This window comes from Zerene cesonia, chromosome 3 (genome assembly GCF_012273895.1).
Source record: "Zerene cesonia ecotype Mississippi chromosome 3, Zerene_cesonia_1.1, whole genome shotgun sequence".
NCBI lineage: Eukaryota > Metazoa > Arthropoda > Insecta > Lepidoptera > Pieridae > Zerene > Zerene cesonia.
Genome location: NC_052104.1, coordinates 7,763,892 through 7,771,635, shown reverse-complemented (window position 1 = coordinate 7,771,635; position 7,744 = coordinate 7,763,892). Strand labels below are relative to the sequence as shown.

Below are 7,744 nucleotides of genomic sequence, written 5' to 3'. Positions count from 1 at the left end.
TGATGTACATTATTACTGCTGCTCTTGTATTAGTGTATAAGTTGTTTGGAAACCAATAAAATAAAATAAAATAAAAAAAATAAAATAAAATAAAATAAAAATATTAATCCATGTTCGCATGAAGAAAACATCTTATGGATTATATAAAGATTAACCTTCTATTAGATATCCCACACCAAATACCGAATACGGAATTGCGACATATTAAATATGCCCTTTACTGTCTACCTATCCTGTCCTGGGCTTCTCCGGTTCAATCACAATACAACACATAAGTCCGCTGTGTATCTATAAAAAAGATTGTATAGCTTTTTATTACTTTTTTAATTTATTTATTTATTTCTTTATTACAGAAACAGTAGTACAAAATAATACAGACACTAACGAACTAGTGGTGAACTGTGTCTCGAAACAAGTTTCTTCCCAATATTTTATCTTTATGAAAGTTTACAGTACATTATAGACACAAAAGAATAAACTAAAAATAACAAAACAAAGTATTATCGATAAAACCACATCACTATAGCAATAACCGTAGGTGAGGCTACAAAAGTACCTTCTTATTGATCCAATTATAACAACGAGTGCGTATTCCAACGATACTGTTCTTGGCGAAAAAACACAATTAGCTGTAATGGAATTTTAATATTCTCAGATTATATTCGACAGAAGTGTTCTGGAGTCGATTTATTTTTAATTCTCTTTAATTTGTCGCACGTACATATACTTTTTCGTAATTAATCTACTGAATATTGTTTTATCTGTATTCAGTTATTTGCAATAGCATTGTAATAATAATCTTACCTATACCAGGTTATATCCTACCAGGCTTAGCTGAAAAATCAATTAAATATATACTAGCTGTCCTTTCCGGCTTCGCCTGTGGTACATGTATAGCCTTCCTCAATAAATGGGCTATCTAACACTGAAAGAATTTTTCAAATCGGACCAGTAGTTCCTGAGTTAAGTGCGTTCAAACAAACAAACAAACTTTTCAGCTTTATAATATTAGTATAGATTAATAACTAATGTAGTAAAATCTTAAACAGTTTCAAAAACATGTTTATATTTACAATCAATCTATAATGGAAATATAATATTTTTAAACTTTAATATTTTCACTTAAGGATTTTTTAATGTAAATAATAAATAACACTCAATAAACACGAAAAATCTCGAGACCAAAAATCTTCTAACGCTACTTTGTCTTAGTGTTAACTACGGAACCCAGAAATTGCGAAGACAAAACGTACCATGAATATTAAATTCAACCTTCTTAAATTAGGGAATAATGTTCTTTTTCCCTTACCTTTGTTTTTTACGACTCAATCTCAATTTGGGAGGGAGTAGAAAGCGGAGAGACATCGCGCAGAGCACCAGGTGTGGGCAGTAATGAAAATAAACGTAAAAATTAATTCAATTGCACAAGCTTTTTTCAAGAAATTATAATGTATCAGGAATGTACCTTTGCATTCTCAAATAAGCACTGTTTTTTGGATATTTAGAAATGAAATGTGAAACATCATCGATATTTAAAAATAACATACATTTTTGTCAGATAGTTAATTGTTTTCGACGATTATATATATGTTTCAGTCAAAACTCAGCCAGTAACAACCATTTTTGACAGATTTTTATGATTATTACATGTTAATGATTTTGTACATTCTATTTTATAATAACGTTGCTAGATTTCTATATATAAGAAAATGATATATAGGAAAAGCATTTATAAACCTCAACATTGCTTTCCATTAAAGGGGTTAGAGGAATACCAACACGTGATATGTAACAAATAGTGCGCATATATCCCACATTATTATTCATAACAATCGGCCGGTGTTTATTCAATTGAGCTTGGATCGGATAGTACTACATAATAAACGCGTCTACATAGACAGATAGTAGATTTAAATAATCGATACTATATACATATATAGTATCGATTATTTAAATCGACCTTCACTAAAATGAGATGCATAGGTGTGTGGCATTTAGGTTAAGTTATTTAGTTTTACCAGATATCTATTTATAGTAGAATGAAAGTGAAAAAAAAACTGAGCTGATGGTTCGTCTGATGATAAGCGATCACCACCAGCCGATGAACGCGTTACGTGCTTTTTAGGGATAAGGAAAGGAAATTAATTAATAAATATTAATAATAATTCACGACGGGAAATAAGAAAAAATTGAGGTTTTTCCTCACTGTTCTCCCACTCAATGTTCACAGCACATGCTACAGTTTCACGACGATCTGTGGGGGTGTGGTACCTGCTCTGGTGCGAACTGCCCCAGAATGCGAGTCGTTCGGCGCTCGATCTCCTATAAAACCCTATAGGCTTCGTGTATACTTTAGTCACTATTTTTTAATGCAAAATGTATGTTTATGAATCAGATGCTTTCATTATATGATGTTATTTAGAGTTTACGTCTAGTTTGATACATGATAACTCTTTATTTTACATTTATATCCTGTTTAAACTCTGGCAAGACAGTTGAAAATTATTTTAACATATCGGGTTTATAATTAAACAGGCGTGGTTTTTGAATACACAAGTAAACAATTGTCATATTTCTGTATGAATTTTTCCATAAACTTTTTAAAGAAAAAACGATTTTCCAAAAAGGAGTGATAAACCGCGTTCGAACTACACTTCTACAAGTCATTCATGTTAATCGACTTCTATTAAAACTTCACTCGATTTGTGGTGTGAAAAGATGTACAGAAACACCCCTGGGGCAATAGCGATCAATCTTTGGGTCTCCATTTCTTCAGTACTGCAATACGTAGACTTAGCTTAGGTCGGGGCCCGACCGCCGCACGGCATTATTCGTTGTGACGCGGCAGCCGGCAGCCGACTGACTTCTAAACGGTAAGCGGGCAGTTCCATGTTCGAATTTTATTTTTTTTAAACGTAACGGCCAGTAATAAAACAATATTATGAGAAAATCTTTTATTTTTTTATAGAAGCGTTCGAAATTAAATAAATGAATTTAAATAAAAGGTACATAAAAAGGTTTCATGCTGTTCGTAATAGCTGGAAAAAAAACTTCTAAAGAACTTCAAGACGCAAAAATAAAATAATTAATGTTTTATATGAAAAAAAAACTAATCAACGCTTAACAAAATTAATTAAAATCGATCAGCTTAATGCTTTTTTTCGTTAATTCTGTTGCGTGAAATAATAAATGATATGAAATAAATTTACAGGATATTATATTAACAATATACAAATAAGAAACAAAGGCAAAATACCTTCACAGTCTTAACTTCTATATGTAAAACTTTAATTCCTTTCAACGTGTATCGCGTTCAAACTTTGAAGGAATTTTTCATAAAGTTGTATGTGAAAGTTTGCAAACGTTTCGTAACTCATATCTTGTTACGATAGAGGCAATATGTAGTCCCTATACTTTAATTTTTTTATTTTTATAATACTTATTAAACAGATTAACTATGTAATCTTTAACTAATTTTCTTTGTTAGGTTTTAGTGTACTAAGGGTTTTGTATATACTGAAATTGTGACGATTCATGATTGCTAAAGTTATTGCATTTAATTTAAATTATAATAATATTGATTTATAAGAGACAATAAAAGCCCCGCTCATCCTTCGAGATTCTGTTATAAAACAAAATAATCATTGAATACCCTTAATTATAGTTGAATTACTAGGATTTCTAGAAGCATTTACTCTAAAAATAAGTTGGTAATTTAATAAATAAAATAAAAATAATGAAAAACAATAGTTAACGAAAGACATTAACGCTTTATAATAAAACCACATACAACCATTTATGTTAGATCCAATCGAAGTTTAATAAACTAACAGAAAGGTATATAATAAAAAGTATATAAGGTTTTAGTGGTATATCCTTTCCTCTCTGGCATAACATAAAAAAATCTAATATGAGAAAAAAATTATATTAATTACACGAAGCCGCGTGGAAACGTTGTCCTCGAATAAAACACAGCATGCACCGGCAGTTTGTCTGGTTGTTTTAATTAAAAGAAATACACGGCCATTTTGTACGTGAAAGAATTTAATAATTCCATAACAAATGTTTACGAGCCATGATATCATTCGTAGTTTGATGACGTCACATATTTCGTTATTGGCTGGACCCCTTCAAGTATTTCATTAGTTTGATGTATAGGGACATTATTTTTTATTCATGTTCTATTTTTGACGATTTGTATGATTATGGAAATACATTATGTTTATAATTGTACTAGCGTCCGCTTTGGCTTCACCCGTAGTGCATTTTTTTATCCATAGTGATACTTGTGCCTTAACAAAAAGGTTAAAAAATAGCCGAATGTAAGAACCGTTCTCGAGTTATGGGCTTAGCATTTCGCGATTTGATTTTATTTACGTAGATTTTGTATCTCTGGCATATTCAGCATCTAATTGTCTAGATCAGAAACTGTTAAATCTATTTAAATACTTTTATTACGATTATGTGTGATTTTAAAATTGGATAAACTAATAAACGCCGTGGTCAAAGTGAAATAAAAAAAATAAAAAAAAACAACGCCGATCGTCCGGTAATTCAAAAGTTTCATGTTCCATTAAGTTCGCAGGGTCGAAATGATCATTTATTTCTTATCGTCCTACGTGATCTTACTTCCCTAATCAAATAATATTGTAGTACGATGAATATTGAACATTTTATTGTATAATAGTCAACAACATACGACACGGTACTTGTATATCAATTGATAGTCGGTTGTTATTGCATCCTTGTTATTTGCAATAAGGAATTCTAGTTGTGTCTCAGGGTTGCCACATAAATGCAGCTAAACTGCAATAATATCTTTAACTGTTCACCCGGATAGACGTAGGTTTGTATGTACTGTTATTCGGAGATTTAGCTTTATTATGGTGAAAACATTGGACAAATTGGACCATTTATACCTGAGATTAACCGCGTTCAAACCGACTAACTCTTCAGCCTTATATTATAAAGTACAGAAGCATAGATGTACTACGTAAAAATAAGGTAGCGTTTAAATAGCGATATTATGATAAATAAAAGATTGTAAATGAAATCAATAATTCGTTTAACCAGGCGTGTACATCGATAGAATATCAATACGCACATAATCTTGTGATTAAACAACATGGGATTCTGTTCTGTCTTAATTGAAACTTAATTGAATCAGCATCATAATAAAAACATAAATTTTCTAAATCTCTTATTTCATGCGTACAATAAAATAGTACAAGATTTTCACTATGAGCAGATTTTCAAGTACTCCTTTGTATAGAGACTATCATGTTATCTAATATCATTGAAAGATTAAACAAAATGGTTAACAACTACCAAACTGTTGTCATTTTAAATATAAAACGCCTTTGGATTTTAAATAACATACACATACACGTACTTCTAACGTTAATATTTCTTTTGAATATCCATCCTGATCCTTGACAGTTCCATATTGCCCATCGCGACCTTAAGAAAGGGCCATTTATAAAGATTTTTAGAACTGAAGTCTCCTAAATAAAACCATAAAAATAAATGAGCAAGGCGATTGCCAGGAAAAATGAATTGGAGCGTGGGAGGTTCCAGCGTAGACTTCACCACCTGGGAGAGCTCGTTGAATTTTAATAATTTTATATTTGCGCGCGCTTTTATTTTCAGCGCTTTTGAATTTCGAAACAATATCGACGGAGATTCTTGCTTATAACGATTCGTGTTCCGAGTTTCGTATTGAAGTATGAGAATGCTTTTATGGTAAAAGGTTTTGTTGAATATAATAAAGCAATGTGGTCTTATGCGCATTTAAATCGATGTTCCCAAAAGAGAAGGAGGTTCTCTATTCAACTGTATATTTTGGTTCTGGTGCTTGAAAACTCCATGGAATTTCAACCGATTAACGTGATTCCTTTTGTGTTTGCTAGGGAATTGTAGTCATTTGATCCAATTTCAGAATGACGAGTGCCTGCCCCAAGGATCGTCAGTGAGCATTTTTGAAAAAAAAAAAAGATTTATACTTGTTAGTGTTATTTGTACTTAAATAAATAATGTATCTCAAATACAACAATCGAATGATTCTTTTCATAAGATTCGAAAATACGTAGAGTATTTTTTGTCCATATATAAATCCGTAGAAGAGTATTTTATAAACAATCAGGCGTATTTTAAACCGATTGGAATAAAGCATCGGATTGACACTTATTGTTTTCAAAGAGCATCTGTAGTTGCTTCTTGATAGTTTGATTGATAAAACGGTATTCAATGATAAAATGATACTTGCGACCATTTTGATGTACTGAGTGGGTGCATGTACTATACCTATAACATTTAGTGGAAAGAAATATTATATAAATTTTCTGAAGTTTTAGTTACATTTGCTTGTATAGTCGTGAGTTTTTTCTGTTACACAAATATTATCGATTATGTTTTATGAATATACTTGCTTATAACGTTTGTTTACTTTACATTTAAATCACATTTTGTACAGTTATTCGTGAGTTTTTTGTTTTTTTCTGCAAATTTAGATTTATGTGTTCTATGATGACTGACGATTACAATAGAAAGACTGAATAGATATTGATGACGTTAATTCCTGTGTTTGGTTTCAGAATAGTATGTAGTTGTAGGCAGAAATAGGAACAAAAATAAGTTTGTGAAACAAGATTTTATTTAAATTGGATTTTAATCCGTATTAAGTTTAATTTTATACGTTTCTTATTTACGGTCAAAATAATGTTGAAGAAATTACTTCTACGTTAGTAATTACGGAATTTTCATAAGAACAGGGCAAGTTTTTTTTTTTAAATCTGTGTTCTCTTTTAGGAAACCGTCAAAGTACGTGTTACGTTATATTTTTTTATATTTTTAATGCCTATTACCCTTTTAATTAAAAATAAAATACCTTTTGGGTTTGATTTGGGTTTTGAATTTCGTTTATTTTGTACTTTTTCACTTTCAAGCTTCTTAGCAATTCTTCTAATGTTTAAACAGTAAAAATTCAACTGGTCTGATTAAATTACAGTACAAATATTATAGATATTATATAAACCAAGAATGAATAATAATTCTTTTTATTTATGTATTTATTTCTTAGGGACGACTTATAAAGCATACACTAAAACATTAACAAGAAAAATTTTAATATACATGCCAAGTGTGACTAAATCACAAGTCGCCACAGCTTGGTTTTGGAAAAAATATAAAATCTACAATTCTAAATGAAATCAACATCGGTGATTGAACATACTTTCTGGATTTTTTAACACTTCTTCAGCAGTATGACTTCTTAACGTAAGACACGATTTATTCATAACTAGCTTTTCACCCGCGACTTCAACCGCGCAGATAGATTAACTTCCATCTTTTTAATGTTGAAATTAGCAAGTAGGTATGTTCAACATTTCTTATTCAAAATAGGCCGTGACTGGCATTAGTTATTTACTAAAGATATCAAAGCAACTGTCCTAGATCTGTCAAAGTATTAGCAAACTTATTATGCCGACAATCGACTAACTTTCTTATTGACAAGGCAAAATTAAACAGCAGGACAGACGAAAATATCACGTGTACTATTTATACTAAGGCTAGTACAAGCTTTTGCATATAGTTTCGTCTACGTTAACGAAGTATAATATACTTTAGGTTCTTTCCTACACCATCCATTCAGTCTACATTGATGAAATATACCATATTCCGTCGAGCAGTTCGCAAAAAATAGAATAAGAAACAAGCACGCTTGCAATGTCTCCACTAATTATTA

The 7,744-nt window shown here is 30.8% G+C and overlaps 1 protein-coding gene across 1 annotated transcript in view; it reads left to right on the top strand.

Annotated features, from left to right (window-relative positions):
• The first annotated feature begins 2,780 nt into the window (after positions 1-2,780).
• LOC119837548 (calexcitin-1) overlaps positions 2,781-7,744 on the top strand; it is a 41,204-nt gene continuing 36,240 nt past the window's right edge. The window contains exon 1 of the mRNA XM_038363157.1: positions 2,781-2,873. The gene's annotated coding sequence lies outside the window, so the exon portion shown is untranslated. The remainder of the gene's footprint in view (positions 2,874-7,744) is intronic.